This window comes from Ambystoma mexicanum, chromosome 7q, assembly GCF_040938575.1.
Source record: "Ambystoma mexicanum isolate Mex_15411 chromosome 7q, UKY_AmexF1_1, whole genome shotgun sequence".
Lineage (NCBI taxonomy): Eukaryota > Metazoa > Chordata > Amphibia > Caudata > Ambystomatidae > Ambystoma > Ambystoma mexicanum.
The window spans coordinates 432,188,668-432,206,116 of NC_090941.1; the positions used below are offsets into that span (position 1 = coordinate 432,188,668).

The following is a 17,449-nucleotide window of genomic DNA, read 5'->3' on the forward strand; positions in this document are numbered from 1 at the left end:
GAACAATGCCCTTTTGATCACAAAAGAACGTACACTAAATAAGAAATCAGATTTGATGGGAAGCAATGAGCTTCTTACAATGGGCTGAGTTTGAGGGACATTCTGGTCTGGTCGTGGAGGGGAATAAAAGGAAAAGTCACAGGGGACAATACTTGAAAGGACATACATATATTAAGGACAACCAACATTGGATATTTTTAAGTGAAAGTAGGCAGTACGGCCAGCTGTGCTTGGGATGTGACCATGATGGGTGAAGGGCTAGAGTAGAGGCAGAGGAAGTGAGGGTCAAAGTCAGGTCAGAGGCAATGGAAACATGTTTGCTAGCAGGTAGATCAGAGGTAGGTTAAGAGGGTAACTCGGAGGCATGGAGGTAGGCTTTTAGTTTGGTTTTGAACACATCTGTGTGGACTGTTTCTCGGATGTCCAGGGGAAGAGAATTCCATGGAAGTGGAGCAAGAAGAGAGAAAGAGCAGAAGTGAGAGGTAGCACAGTGAGGATGAGGAGCCATTATGATTGTCAAAGAGGCAGAGCAGAGATTACAAGAAGGCTTGTAGCGTTGGATAGAGGAGCATAGATACAGTGGTGCCTTACTGTGGATATATTTGTGAACCAGGACATTTAAATCCGGCCCTGTTTTGCATCATCAGTCATCCAGCCTGTTGATGGCGTGAGGAAGTAGGTGTGAACTAAGGGAGTTCAAAGAGAGTCCTGGTAGCAAAGTTAATGATCTTGTCGAGAGGACAGGCATCATAATTGTGGAGACCAAAGAGGATGCTGGCACAGTTGTCCAGTTTAGAGAATATGAGAGTGGTTAACAGATGTAGGGCGGTGTTGAATGGAAAGAGGTGCTTGATTTTCCAAATATTTAGGAGATTGAGGCGAGCTGCTGCTCCAGTTTTTGAGATTAAAGTAGGGAAGGTGTGAGAAGGGTCATAGAGGACACTGAGGTTTCTAGCTGAAGAAGAGTAGTGGAGAGTGTCATCTGTAAACTGGATAGGCAGAGGAAGAGATCAGAGCTTTTGGCAGGGTAGAAGAGCACCTCTGTTTTAGTAAAGTCTAACAACAGAAAGAACAAAACCAACCAATATTTAATGGCAGAGAGACAATTGGACATTGTGATAGAGATATCAGAGGAGAGTTCAGGAAAAAAAAAAAGAGCTGGGTGTTGTCCATGAAGAGTTGGTTCGAGAATCCAAAGGATGAGATAAGTGTCCCAAGAGCAGAAGTGTGGAGTGTAAACAGGAGCGGACCCAAGACAGAGCTTTGTGAAACACCAACAGTTAGAGGAGTGAGTTGAAAGTTGTTGTTGCTCCAGGACACAGAGCAATGTGCAAGGTAGGGTTAATCCAGTAAAGTGGTCAATTGAATTCCTAAGAAGAGAGAGAATATTAAGGAGATCATAGTGATTGACAGTGTCAAAGGCAGGAGACGGGTCAAGGAAAATGCATATCACCTTCCTATTCCAGAAAACATGTGTTTTCCTATTGCTTTCTCATTTTGTTTTACATTAGGGTGACACCAATGGAGTCCAACATTCAATATATACTCCACAACGTTGGTTTTCATATCAGTTTGACATGTCCAGGCACTTAACACTAGGTACTTTCTACCCTGTGTACATGTGGAGGATGTATCATGAGATCAATTATATACGTTAAATGAATTTGAACATTGATGTTTGATTTTGTTTTCAACATGCCTTTGTAAACACCTCAACCATATGCACATTTTGGTTTTCACCCTTGATATTCAATGTTGTCATTCTCCCTTCCCCTCAATGCCACTCAACTATCCTTGCTACACCTGCAAAGCTGCAGCACATCCCACCAGTATAAAAAGTGTGGGGGTGTTTCTCAAAATCCCCTTTTCAGCTACAATCTTTGTAGCATTCACATATTTAGAGAGCACCACTTATATTAAAGAGCAGGAATAATTTCATCTCACGTGTTACTTTCTGCTCGGCCTTACAGCACAGTATAGTTTTCACATACAAACTGGACATACTGGTGCCACAGTCTCCCGTTCTTCTCCACTCGAGCCATCTAGCATTGGATCAAGATAGGGAGATGTTCTATTACTCTTGCTTTGTGTGTCCTACTACACCCATTACACAAATAGCTTTTTCATGACACTCACCCCCCCCCCTGTCATTAGACTCAATATAACCAGATCCCATTCTAGCTTTACCTCATTGAGGATTGAATCAGACTCGCCAATGTAATGGGCCACATAACTCATACGCTCTCTTGAACAAACCACAAGGACATCATGCATCAGAAATTTATTATTTAGAATATTATTACCTCAAAATAGCACTAGAAATGCTCTGATGGAATTATGGTGTGCCTATATGGGCAGCTCTGACACCTTCTCCTTTTCAAAGTAGCTCACATACCACAGTCATGCATGGAAGTGATCAATATTCGACACCCTTATGTCATATTACCTTTCATGTTTGTGAGTCAAGTCAAATGTCCTGTATTATTAGCCAGTGCCCCTTTTTATCTCTCCCACGTACTGTCTACCTTTTTCATTTTCTCCCACAAACCAAAGTCTGGTTTTACCTAGGCTGGCTCCAGAATTTGGCACATTAAAACCACCACAGCGGTGGTGTGGGCAGAATAAAAGACTAATAATATAACATAACATACAATTAAAACATAGGTGTGTCTGTATCATGCAGTTGCATTTGTGAACAGCACATTCAGTCATCCACATTCACGTCAGGGGACTGTTATCTTTAATAAAGTGAAATCATAACCACCAAGTGCAAGCATGCAGGACAGCGACAGGTTCATTGGTAAGAATGACCATAAATAATTAAAGATATCACTCTCCTCGAAATAAGAGTATAAAAGAACAACCATGTCTCTGTTTCTCTACAAACTAAAATCAACATAAAAAAAGCACCTTAACCCCAGATGCAGCATTCAACTCTGCATTTAATACCACAACTTCAACACATCCTATCAAACCATTCAGCCTCTCACAACTTTCCACATGTGAAGTAGAGAACGTCATCAAAAAGCTCAAACCCTCCAACTGTCAAGGTGACTCGTGTCCAGCACCTATTATCAAAGATGTGGCCCATGAGCTTGCCCCCTTTATCGCTACCCTCATAAACGCCTCCTTTAAATCTGGGATTGTACATGACAACCTCAAGGATGTCTGGGTTATTCCCTTAATCAAAAAACCTACCCTCGACCCAAGTAACCTGGCCAATTATAGATCCATCACCACGGCACCCTTCCTCCTAAAGATTTTGGACAGGGCAGCCTATTTACAAATTCAGGCTTACCTGGAATCGAACAACCTTCTCGGCCTCCGGCAATCGGGCTTCCGTACAAAACATGGAACAGAAACTGCCGTTTTTGATCTAAAAACACAACTTGAGGATTTAAAAGATAAAGGCAAATTGGCAGTACTTCTACTACTTGACCTATCGACAGCTTTCAACCTGGTCAACCACCAAATTCTGTGCCAACATCTTAAAACTGCTGCCCATTTCTCAGTTGAAGCCAACTCCTGGATCAGATCATTTTTAGCAAACAGAACTATCATGTTTTCTCACCGACCCCTTCTGCCAAACCATCGCCAGTCCTGTGTGGAATCCCACAAGGCTCTTGCGTCTCACCAATATTTTACAATGTATTTATGATGCCTCTTTTGATATTCTCGACTATCTGGGTGTCATCTATAACAATTATGCCGAAGACACCCAAATACTCATCCCCATCACAGGTAACCATACTATTGACTCTAAAGCACTTAACGATGTATACTCAGTCATCCAGGCCTGGATGGTACATCATGGACGGTATCTAAATGATGAGAAAACCAAGCTACTCTTCTAAGGTTCTCACACTAGAATCAGTAAACTGGACCTTATCTTCAAATCCTTTACCATTGATGGGAATACCATCAACGTCTCCAAGGATAAAAAAAAACATTAGGTATCTACCTTGACTCCCCTTTGTCACTCATAAGACAAACAAATGCTGTTGTATCTGCATCGCCCTGCACCGGCAAGCTTATAACAGCTTGCAGATTGTTTTTCACTGCCCCTAACTGCATTATCCTCATCAGAACCCTTGTCATGGCAAACATTGATTGCTGTAATGCCTTATACTTAGGTACCAGCCAAAGAAACATCAATAAGCTCCAGGTCACCCAGAACAATGCTATAAGGGCAGCCTTAAACATCCCTAGGAAATCTCACATCTCTGACACGCGACAAAGTCTACACTGGCTCCCTATTGCCTCCAGAATATCACTCAAAACTCTCACGCTCACTCACAAATCCAAATCAAACCAGGCACCCATCTATCTTGCTAACCGCTTGACTGCCCACGCTCCCAACAGACCCTTAAGATCTGCACAAGTTCATTCACTGGTAATACCTAGATTCAAGCTCCAGAAAGCAGGGGGATCTAGCTTCCCAGTCCTCGCCGCTAAACTCTGGAACACATTACCCTCTACACTTGGAGCTGAACCATCTCACTTTACATTTAAGAATAAAGTCAAAGTGTGGCTCATCGAGCAGGACCACAACACATCTTCCATGTAAATCTGCTGCACTTCCACTATCATCTCCCTTTACCGCTTGTAATTACACTATTTTATGTTAGTATCTGTGCCTCCTCTATAAATATGTGCACCCGTTTCAGCTATATTGATCCTCAGTAAAAATGTACATTTTGTAAATTTGATTTCAGTGTTGCATTTTGCTATCATTGTAAATTCACTGCTGCTTTACGTACCTCCCTTGTTAACCCTCCCTAAGAAATGCACCAAGATGCCCTGGGGCCATGTGCGCAATACAAATAAAATAAATACTAATACAAATTTTGATTTTAGCACTGTACCATCACATTGATTTTGCACTGGTGAAGGGCAACATTGCCCTCTGCTTGAACTGGAGCAGAATTTGCCACGGTACAAATACACATTTCTTCTATACTTATTTACACCAACGATACTTCTGCCCATTGCTGTTGCAACATTACACACCACCTTTGCAAAGTTTAATTTAATATGGGTTTGAAGTATTCTGGTTCTGATTTTCAAAATCCCACACCTAAACCTTAAGAAAAAAAGTCAGAAGAAGTCTACTTGCCCTCATCCTTTGTATGCTCTATCCTGTCCTATGAAAGACGTTTTATTTGTACATTCTGTCTGTATTTATTGTTTGAGTAACACACATGATACAAATTGATAGCAATTCATAGGAAATCAACATATTTAAGCTACAGAGGAAGAGAAAAGATAGGGCCTCACTACGGCCTCACTATGAGTTTGGCAGTAACCGTGCTGCCGCCAAACTCATGAAATTACCGGCACCCAGCAATGGGGACATACGGGGGCATTTCGACCCCAGCGGACCCGGTCCGTCCCCATTGCCAGGTGCTGGTATTCATTACTCCCCATTCCCATTTGAGCATCATAGGGCTCAATGGGAATGGGGAGGTCGGATGCACTGGCCCCATTAATGAAGTAGACAAGTAGACGGGCAGAAAGGCATCCGCATGCACAACTCGTAGATTGCCGGTCCGGAAGTAACAGCACCGGTAGCTTACCGGCACTGTTACTACCGGACTGGTAAACTTATAATGAGGTCCATAGTCTTTTAAAGAGGAACATAATGATGAATGAGAGACAGAGGAGCTAAATGGTTGCTAGTACCAATGTTTAGCAAGGAGAACAAGGGCCCGATTCAGGCTTTGTGAATTAGACCCTAAAGGAGCAAAAAAACAAAATGAAAAACAAGGAGGGTGGGAACAGTAAAAAGGGATTGTTATTGGTACTGAAGGTCGCAAGTAAGATGTTGAAAAGAGGTTAGAGAATAAAGATATGGTTGATCGAGGCAATACACATCTTTTAAAACAATGCATAGGAAATCTTGTCTTCTTACTTTTATTCCATAATTACCCATTGATGTATTAAATACATCTTGGCAATGGTGGAGCACCATTTTGCACAGTGTTTGCACCATGGCAAATATTGTCTGGTGTAAACCTTCTGGACAACATTCACAATACAACAAAATAGAAAAAAAGTTCAGATTTTCAAAATGGTATGCTGTTCAAGAAAAACATTTTTTTTTAAAATCACCTCATTATAATTTGAAGAACTTTAGCAAGCAATGTTGGTTCTAGAGCATAAGCATAGCTTACAATAGCTTGCCCTGGAAGAAGAAGACGTCATTTGATCCATGCCTGGCACATCACCACCCATTAGCCATCACTGGACTGGAAGTTGCGCTCCAATTAAGAACAACATGGCAAAGCATTCCTGGTATACACATTAGCCCAAATGCAGACCTTTTGTCTCAGAAACCTTTGTCTTACAGGGCAGTGTTATTGTATTCAAAGCTTGATCAACCCAAGACTGACAGTTCTCAAACAACTGTATACCTGATTCCACCCTTATTAGGGATCATCAGTACAGTATACTTTGGCATGTTTGTGGTTCAGGCATTGGGGCATGTTTAGCAAACACTGGCAAATTTAAGGTGGGTTGAAAAAAAAACTTCCATCTGAAATGTGAAAGAAATAAAGGTAATGTGAGCCAAATCACACTTGCCACAGTGCCTCCCACTAGCACTCACTGGAATTTCATCTCCATTTCAGAAACACACGAGCAAAGAATTGTGGGTATGAAAATGAGCACAAATGCAAGTCTTTTGCTACATATAATTGCATTTGTCTTACAGGGCAATGCTATGGTATACATAGCTTGGACAACCCTAGTCTGACAGTTCTCAAAGCTCAAAAGATACATTGTATTTATCACTGTCTAGGTATGGCTAAGATATTAATGATGCAGTTTTTCCTGAATGCCCCAAAAATATACGCCCTCCCACCCAAACCGCATGAGTTTAAACCAATAACCAGTTAGAGTATTAACATCTGCTTTACTAAAAGAAATAAACAAAACAAAATAAAAAAATTAAAGAGGCAGAATAAAGTTGCAATTTAAAAACAAAATGATGGAATTCTCTGTAAAAGTTGACTTAAAATGGAAAAGATATGTTGACAAGAAAGCTGTCAAATTTGTAAAAAATCTATTTTCCCGATTAGTTCATCTAAAGTTACAGTTAAATTATCTCTTTATCGCTTCATCATTTATATGTAGGTCAACTATTTTAATTTAGTCAAAGTGCAATGAATGAAATCAGTATATTATAAGTAACGTGAGATACTAATGACTTCTGCTTCCTCAGTGTGTATGTAATTCTTTTTAACTGATCATGGCTGGCTAGGTTAACTTAGAGATTAGTTAAAAAGGGTTATCACTTTACTTTTGATCTTGTTTTTTTAGCCACCTGCATGATGTTTATGTACTAAATTCCATCAGTCAGGGGATTATAGGAAGTTTACTCTGAGCATCATCTTTACTAAAACCCATGAGGGAGGAGTAACTTCTTCATAAGAAACATGACGGCTTTCAAATATACCTTCCTATAACCCCCTGACTGATGGAATTCTGAAATAATATGCCGTGGGATGAACTCCAAATCTGAGACAGGGTGCCCCAATTTGCAGAGGAAACCTACTCCAGAGAGAAGGAATTCATCTGAGAATGTATTTAAGACATGTTTTTATTCAATTCTGCTTGTGACATACGTTTAGAAATGGTCTCACTTTGTATTTTCCTTAATGCATCAGGAAAGCATTCTGTGTAGTACAAGGTGGCCTTTAAGATCTTAAATATTGTCCTCAGTGCTATTTCTTTCAGTACACTTGTCCGTCATGCATTATGTGTCCATTGCTGACCTGATGATACTTTAAAGCTGCAAACCTTCACCTAGGAAGAAGGTTTTATTGTTACCCAATCTATTTGTAAAGACACTGGGACTTTTGCTGTTTTTCCACCAGCCTTGAAATGTTTTATCTCTGGAAATCAAACACCTCATACAAATAGCCTTAATGGCTGTTTTTGCATTCCATATTATTTGTTTTGCAGCATATATGTGTTTAGTTGCAGTCACATTTCCTGCAAATTAAAATACCAGCGTTGCAGTATATGTGTGCAATACACAGTTCATATAATAGTTGTGAATTATTACACAAGGTCAGTGTGGCATATAGAATACAATACCTCCAGCTGTACACAAACATGTAATTGCAAGTAATTGTGGATGTGTGATGCCACATATGATGATTTTTCCTAAAACACCTCATGCGATGATGTAGAAGGTAACTCAGCTATACAACAACAGTCAAATGCATAGGCACATAGAGAGACACACATATGTGCATAGTCCCACACACAAATAATAAAAGAAGACGCACATACACCTTCATAGGCATATGCAACCGCACATACAGCAGACACAGGAAAGCATACTTACAAACACATACAGAGACATTCACATACAGGCACTGGGCCTCATTATGAGGTAGGTGGTAAGGGATTACCAGCACCGCTAAGGACACCGGTGCGGTAATCCCTTACCACCCTATTCCGAGGTCCCTTAGCGGGTCCCTTCCTCAATGCCTGGTTTTACTAATAGTGGGCCCGTTATTAGCTCCATCCCCATTCCCATTGAGCCCTATTGGGGCTCGAATGGGAATGGGGAATGCTTCCCGGAATGGGGACTTACCAGGTCCTCCAAGGTCGGAATGACCCAGTAAATCCACATTCCGGGAACACGGACCCGGAATGAGGTAAGGGGGCAGCAATGGCACTAACAGCGCCATGGCTACCACCTACCTCGTAATGAGGCCCACTGTGTCCCTATTCCTATCCCTAAGAGTTTCATTACTGAAGCTCTGGCATTTCTTAAAGTCCTCCATTATGTGAAGTGGATGGAAACAGTAACTGCATTCAACGTGCTTGTCACCTATAAACAAGTTTTTGAGGCCACGTGACGAGCATGGCCTAAAAAGAGATTTCTTTGATTTCTTCTCTAACTCTGTTCTCTTTCCTAAAAAGAGGTGTGAAGTGTGTATAGTGGTCTGGAAAAAAAACAGTAGCCAGCATTTGCAGAGAAAACCTCCCCCAGAGAGCCAGTCCTTGCTGTGTTTCTTGTGTGTACATCTTGTTCTGCACCTCCGTGGCCAAGGGCCGTGTTCCAGCACGTTATAAATAAAATACATGAATAAATAAGTAATTTCTCTGAGAATCTTGTTAACAAATAGTTCCTGTTTCCAAGCCAAAATCTTTTAAAGGATTTAAACAATGTTCAATGGGGTCCTAGCAGCAGGACTTAAGGTTATACTCTGCACATGGCCGCAGAGGGTGGAGTGGAGCACTCAGCATCCCACTGCCTGAGCGGGAAATGATATAACACGAGGTTGATGTGCTGTAATCATTGATTTTATGATTTAACATAGTATTATGGAAACATGGAAACGAGGATTCCACACATGTTTGAAAGATCCAATGCTAGAGAAGACACTGGTAGCAAAAATATGAATGTTTTGTACAAGACAGTACAAGTGATAAAATGCACCCGATGTGTGTGGCTCTATAGCTGTATTTTCACTTTCAGAAAATTGCTAGATTGAGTTTCTAAAACAAGCCCGAATTGAACAAAAATGTTCATTTTAAATAGCAAACTGAGGTAAGGACAAATTCCATTTGCAACCACACACAGCTTGCGTGCACGTTGCGATTCAAAAACAATCACACATTTCGAAAATACAATTAGTACCACACACAGCTTCTACTTGCAAGTGGAATTGACTCTGAAAAATCCATGTGCGAGTCTTTTGCTGCTCGGTTGCTGTTTGTCAGCAGAAGCACGTAAGAAACTCAGGTAAATGTGCAGGTGAGATATATTCATAGACGTTTCTACATATATGAGATGTGCTAATAAAATGACAGGCCACCCCCTGCCCAGGGAAACTATCATCCTACTTGAATCCAAACATTTTGCAGGCAATCAGATGACATCAAATGCTGGCATTGCCACATGATGTTAAGATGGTACACATTGCAGAACGAGAGAGTGAGATAGGCAAGTACAGGGACGAATTGATTACAATAAATCCGCTATCATCAATTGAAAAAATGCATGCAAACGAAATAAGAAAGGGAAGAGCACACTACTAAGTCCCAATGTGGACATCCAGACACTCAACATGGGCACCAACAGCAGTGGTCAAAATGGGCATTCATCCAGAGAGGAAAGTGGAGTACCACAACAGCAGATGTCAATCACAAAGGCACCAACGTGGGGATCCACTAAAAAAGATACCACCAGTCTCCATGCCTACTTGCAACGTGTAGGAAAAAAGAACAGAAATGAATATCAATTGACCACATGTAGTCACTGTGGTGGAAACATAGAAGTCAAAATGTTTGTCCAAACAGCCTTTTTCATGAAGACATCGAAAGCAGAAGAAAGAAAACAAAAACAGCAGTAGTACAATACAACACGTATCAACACAGTGATGCATAAACACATGGGTGTCATTTTAGGGGGACAAGGATGTTTGCCCCCCAACTTTCGTGACACACCATTTTGTCCACTTCATTTGGCAGGGCCATGGATGGGAGGCTGCCTGCCACAGTGCCCCCCTGGAGTAATGGGACAGACACGCCTGGCTGGGGGTCCCCTAGACAGACTAGTGCTGCCCATTATTGTACACCAGGGATGCAGCTATGGTGCAGCACCGGCATGTGTGGGCCCTGCACGTCTTAGCCCTTCAGCCTGGCTGGCCTGACTAGGGTCAGAAGCCAGGGCACTGGAGTATGTGATGCAGGTCCCACTGCGAGGTTGCAGCTGACTTCCGCGGCCGCCTGCCTGGCGGTCACAGAGTGTCACTTTATGGCACTTCTACTCTTTATCCTCTTTCACTATGTCTCCTGCACTTTCATCACTCCAGTGGCTCTTATTTGAATCATGCCTACTCTTTAACTTTTTCTGTCTTGTCGTCAAATGTCTCCATGGCTTGGCACACCCCATATTTTCTCTTCGATTTCATTCTATTCCCTCGCTCTCTACCTTCTCTCTCAATCCCTTCGTCTACTTATTGTCTGTGTCCTCCATATGCTAAGTCTTGCTTTCGTTCCTTTTCCTTACTGGATCCTAAACATTATGACACACTCGCTCTCCTCTTTTCCACACTTCCGTTCTCGTCACAAAACACATTTGCTTCCTTGCAGATTATGAAAGTTATAACAGAGCATCGGCATGGTACCCATGTCCTGTAGTGGTTTAGTGTTATCCCTCACAGCCACTCAATGTCCTTCCTCCGCCCCACCCCTTTCCTTCAGACGTCATGCTCCCGCCTCCCAACATTTTCAGCATAGTTACTGCCCTTCATAAACACAAGGCAGGAAATAACTGCTGCTCAAATAGGGTCCCCACAAAAGGCGAAACCCTAACCTCAATGGCTCGATACTCGCTACCTAACCACCACCTGTGTCCATGTCACAATCAAAAAATGAAAGAATACCTCACACAACGTAGGAAATTCACAGAAAATCACATGCAGCTCGAGCTAAATTGTGCAACCTAACTGGTTCTCAATTGCATGTCCTCCACAATGCAGGACACTCATCCCTTTGCCACCAGCCTGCATGCATGTCACATCAAAGACAGAAGAAGGAGATACAAATGCACAATTATAGTAAATGAACTGACAATGCAGACAGGCAGCCAGAATCAACTAGCACCGAAGTGCAGGCACCAAAGAACCACAGAAGGCACCTCCAGCTTGCATGCAGATGCTGCTGAGCAGAAAGGAAAATAAAAGGTCATAACATTAGACTTATAACTAAGAAGGAAGACAGAATCAGAGCAACACTTTGTTTGAGAAGATAAAATACACATTGTTGCAGCAACCATAACAAATGGGAAAAGTGACTGCACCCATAACCTAGGGGGTGCCCCCACAGCCTCACTGCCAAACAATCTTCATGATAGACTCTTCCAGAGACCCAGAGAGAGGCAACACAAAAGGGATATAATTGGTGAATGTATTGCATAGAGCATTTATTTGTATGCTTGTGGAGTGCCGAAAGCCCGCAGGCATCAGGGTGCATAAACGTAAAACATACAAACAAAAAGACAGACTAGTGCAGCAAGAATTTACAAAGATTATACTGGGCTCAGAGAGAACTCATTTAAACAAATTAGTTTTTAGGTGTTTCCTGAAAGTCAGATATTTGTTTTCAAGGCATAGAGTGATGGGTAGCTTATTCCAATGTTGTGCTGCCTGCACTGGAAATGCTCTGCCCGAGCCCATAGCTTGTCTGAACCAGAGCACTTTTAACCTGCCTTGCATTTCAGATCTCAGTGACCGAGTCGAAATATATCTCGAGAACTGTTTCTTAAGATATGTTGGAGCAGAGCCATACAAACACCTATGCACTATGGTCAAGGATTTGAATAAAATCCTATCTTCTATCCTCAGCCAGTGAAGAGCTTTCCTTCCTTCAGATCCAGGCTCTCTATTCTTAATCCCTTTACTGATATGTACAGCATTGTTTTCCATTACCTGGCATTTCTCTATCCCCTTCTTAGTGGCTCCTAGCAACAACGCGTTGCCATAATCCAGGTGGGACAGGATGATAGCCCTGGCAATCGTAGGCGTGTTCTCCTCATTTAAAAACGGTTGAATGGCTCTCAGTAAACGTAGGTAATAGGCGTTATTTTTTTGTATAAAATTAACCTGTGCCTCCGACCCACTGATGCCTCCACCATCATCCTGAGGGTTTTGACCTGAGCCATTACTGGGATACATGTACCTTTAATGACAATGGGCCTCATTACGACCCAGGCGGTAAGTTACCGCCTGGGTCGTACCTTTACCACCATGGCGTAAACTACGTTTACGCCATGGTGGTTGGCGGACTTACCGCCCCATTCCGAGGTTGGTGGAGCGGTAAGTCCCCAATCCCCATTTACCCTTCCCCATTCCCATTTTTGCCCCATAGGGCATAATGGGAGTGGGGAAGGCGTTAATTACGCCACCGTAAATTACGGTGGCGTAATTAACAACAAGGTCCCTTAGCGCCATGGATTTTAACACCTGCTAAAAGCAGGTGTTAAATCCTCCATGGCGCTAAGGGACCTCGAGTCAGGCGGTAAGGGTCGGCGCTGTTTACGCTGCCGTAAACCCCTTACCGCCTGGGTCGTAATCGTATTCAGTGCCTAGCTTAGCTCTAGCTTGTCGCGTGCCAAATATCATCAACTCTGTTTTTCTACTATTCAGGTACATCCAAATGTGCTCCACCCATTTGTCTATGATGCTGTACACTGCTGCAATTTTAGGATCCATGCCAGGCTTCTTAAACAGGGGCATTATGGTAACCTCCTTAATACTCCTAGGTACCATACCCTCTTGGAAAGAAGCATTTACAATCCTTGTTAGTACTGGGGAGAACAATTCCTTGTTGTCCAGTATTACTTTGGGAGGTAATATGTTTTCTGAGTATGAAGTAGGTTTCATGTTTGCCAGCACTTTTGCCATCTCCTCTTCTGAGACTGGCTGAAAATTAAAACTTTCCAATTCTCTTTGTCTAGATTCGACAACGGATGGCAAAGTATCCAAGTTTGAAGATTCTCTGGACGAGATAATGGCATCTTTAGCTTTCTGTATCTTAGCGGAAAAAGCCCTTTGCACAACTTCACAGTCCCCCTCAGTAATAAACATTAGGAGGGGTTAGTGCCTTGGGTTTTTCTATATTTTTAAGAATATTAAAAAGTTTACTTGTGGCGCTCGGCGCAACTGCTATCAAATCATTATAGTAGTTGGACGTAGCTTCTCTAATGCTCTTTCTGTATCTCAGATAGATGCATTTCCAGAGATCTTTATTAGCTAATGAGGGGTTCTTTAACCACTTCCTTTCCAGGCATCTTTTTTCTAGTTTCAATTTACTAAGCTCACCATGAAACCATTTGTGATGATTATCGGTCTTCCTGACTAATTTGGATTTAAGTGGTGCAAACTGTTCCACCAATTCTCGAATATGCGATGTGAATTGCTGGAGCATATTTTCACAGGAATCATCATCCTGGAAATTGTCTAAAAGCTTTTTTAGGCAAGGTTCCAGTTGGTCCAGCCCTAAATTTGTGAAGTTACGGCTTTGAACCTTTACATGAGGATTACTAATTTGTTTTGAATAGTTATTCAAATGGACCTCAAAGGTAACCAATAATTGTCTGACCAAATGCAAGGCTGGGTTACCACTTTCTGGGTATTCATGTTCTGCGTTATAACCCAGTCTAACTGGTTTCCGTTTGTAGTCGTTGGATCATTATTTATCACCATGAAATCCAGGTTATTCATAGTTTTTTCTAACAGGATAGCTTCCTTATCCAGAGAGTTCCCCCTTCACCTGTTAAAATCCCCCACTGATAGCGTAGCTGTGTTGGTGGATTTCAGATTATTTAACTGAGGGGTTAATTTATTACAGAAATCCAACAAAAGGGTGGGCGGTCTATAAATAACAATGAGATTAATAGTCATTCGGCGTGGGCGTGAATTTGAGGTGTAGTTTCGCACATCAATTGCATGCTAATTTGCCCTTAAAAAATTTACTAGAGTCTCTAACTATAACTGTGACTCCCCCTCCTACCCTACAGTCTCTATTCTTGTTATGCAGTAGATATCCCTCCCCGAGTCTTTAAGCCAAGTCTCTGTGTGACACAAGATATCGAGTTTTTCCTCCATAATCAGATTGTGCATGCTTAAAGCATGCTTGCTTAAAGAGCGAGTATTCAAGAGGCAAACTTTTTAAGTGGCATGGCCTGCCCTCCACAGTCATCGTCAAGATCATCAAACAGTGGTGAAAACTATGAAGAATGTTATTAGGTGTTTACTCACTAACTAGCAAGTCTATAATTTAGAACAGATCCTGCTGTACACAAACTGGGAGCATATATTACACTCCCAAAACTCCACTAAGTCTCATTAGGTGCACAGTCACTAAGAGGCATGTTGCAATACCTTAGAACAGAGCCCGATGTGTGCAACCCACCTATCTCAACAAGTAACACAGTATATTGAACATACTGAATTTGTATCATAGTGGCATGTAACTCTGCTACACTAAGAAAAAGCCACACAGCATGAGCACGCATGACTACAAGACAACGGGCCTCATTATGAGCTTGCCGGTCTGGATACAATGGTACTGGTAAGCTTGGCGGTACTGTTGTATCCGAACCGGGAAACTTCGGTTTGTGCTTGCAGGTGCCTTTCATTCTGCCAGGTCTGGCCTGGTGGAATTAAAGGCAACCACGAGCACAGCATGCCTGTAGCACAGGCACAGTTATGGTCCATGCCGGTGTTACAGACATCCCATTACCCATTGGGCCCTATGGGGCTCCATTGGAATGGAGATCACCCAATTCTGGCACCCGCAAAGGGGCAATTTCCTGGTCCGGCGGCCCGGAATACCCATTGACTGGTGCCGGACTTTCTTGCAAATTTGGAGGTAGCCTTGCTGGTTTTACCTCCAACCTTGTAATGAGGCCCAATGGCTCAAACTACCCCAACTCTAGGGCTGAACTATATTGCAACATTGCTAATTAATAGAAGAGTCCACAACAGTCACATGATTCAGGATCACTAAGATCGAGTGGACCACACATGCAAAGCCTGAAAATGCAGGTTAAGACAAATGCAGGTTATACATCTACAAGCTCTCAGTGAATCCCATAGCATTGTAGATCGATCTCTGACCAGCATTCATGGAAATTCTCTTGACACGCAAAGCTTGAGCTAGTAGGTGTGTGAAGCCTTATGATACCCTTGCAAAAGCATCTATCTCACCCTTGCTGTCTTTAGCACAAGTTCTCTTCAAGTTTCCTTTGACTCCAAGGTCACTGTAATATCCATTTCACACGGGTACTACCACCTCAATATTTGTTCTGGTATGCTCTCTATCATATCCACATACCACTGCTACTCCGCACCAGCTGCAAATCCAGACATCCATCTGTTAGCACGTGGCCATTCTTCAATCACATGCAACTGCATGTTTGTTATGCATAACAAAAGTGAACATATGTCACATGATACTTGTTTGTAACACACTTTTCAACCTCAAATGGGCGTAATTCACATAAAGTGTTAGGAAAACCAGGTGCACATCCAAGGAACATAACACATATATGAGAGCAAAAGTGAAAACTTCACCTCTTGCTCAAAATGAAATATTTGCAAAACAGAATGAGTTTGATGCTGATGTGATGTTGACAGGAGTACAGACTGAATATTCGGACATCTTTCTGTTGAATTACATACCTTTCAAAATTGACAGTAGAACTCTATACCACTTACAATTAGTATGCAACGCCACAAATCCAACATGATCATTTAACACTAGTTATCATATTACTCACGGCACTATCCCATGACATTCTTTAAAATACTGCATTTTTTTAAGTTCAGTTTCATATGAAGATATAATAAAGTTTGAAAAGGTGTGCTATGATTGAAAAGAGTGCATCACCCAGTAGCACTGGTTAGGGAGATGACCCCAAAATTGACTGCTTGATCGATATGACTGTGCAATGTTAAAAAAGGGGTTCATTATTTAACTTTCTTTTATTTTTGGGAACCCCTGCCTATTGCTAGATAAGATTACCATTGAATGTTTTGATCAAGTCATAGCAGATAAGTCAGAATGGAACTGTCCCCTTGGTAAAATGTTGTCACCCACATAATGGAAAATCTAAAATATTTTCCATGACACATAGCATCTTTGAAACATAATCACAAATATTGGATTAGAAAATGATCAGTCATTTCCTACCATACAACAATTCTATGAATTAGGTTCTAAATGTTTTGGAAATGCCTACAGTTTTGATGTATGTCTCATTTGAATTATTGGCCACTGCTAGAATTCCTATTACAATTTCTTTGCAAAGTGTTTCATGTCTAGCTTTGTGTTTGACAGATCACAAAGAGCAGCGTGCTTCAATGTCATACTTTTCTGACATTTTTTAATCCATTACATTTGTACATATTAAGTAATTTCTGTGAAACAGAATCACCAACAAGGATATGCAATTCAATTAGGTTTGTTCATCAATGGGCACATATATTACATATATGTCATCCTCGGGGTCATCTTCGACTCCACACTCTCCTTCTCTCCTCATATATCTGACGTCTCTAAGAAGTCACATTACCAGCTGCACCTCCTCAGAGGTATTCTTCCCTTCCTCTCCTTCCCCCAGAAGCTCACTGTCTCTCGAGCCCTGGTTCTCTCAAGGCTGGACTACTGTAACAGCCTCTATCTTAATCTGCCTGCCTCCACTCTCCGCCCTCTGCAACTTATCCAGAACAGAACTGCGAGACTTGTCCTTGGCCTCAAGCCCAGGGACCGTATCTCTCCAGGACTGAAATCTCTTCACTGGCTCCCAGTGGCCGCGAGGATCAAGTTCAAAACCCTCTGCATTGTCCACAAGGCCTTCTGGGGCCTGGGACCAAAATACCTCCAACTCTCTCTTCCTAAATATCTTCCTTCACGAGCCCTT

At 42.0% G+C, this 17,449-nt stretch overlaps 1 protein-coding gene across 6 annotated transcripts in view; it reads right to left on the reverse strand.

The window, feature by feature from the left end:
* Positions 1 to 17,449, reverse strand: part of PCDH17 (protocadherin 17) — a 309,624-nt gene that overhangs the window by 139,697 nt on the left and 152,478 nt on the right. The gene's annotated exons all lie outside the window — the stretch shown is intronic.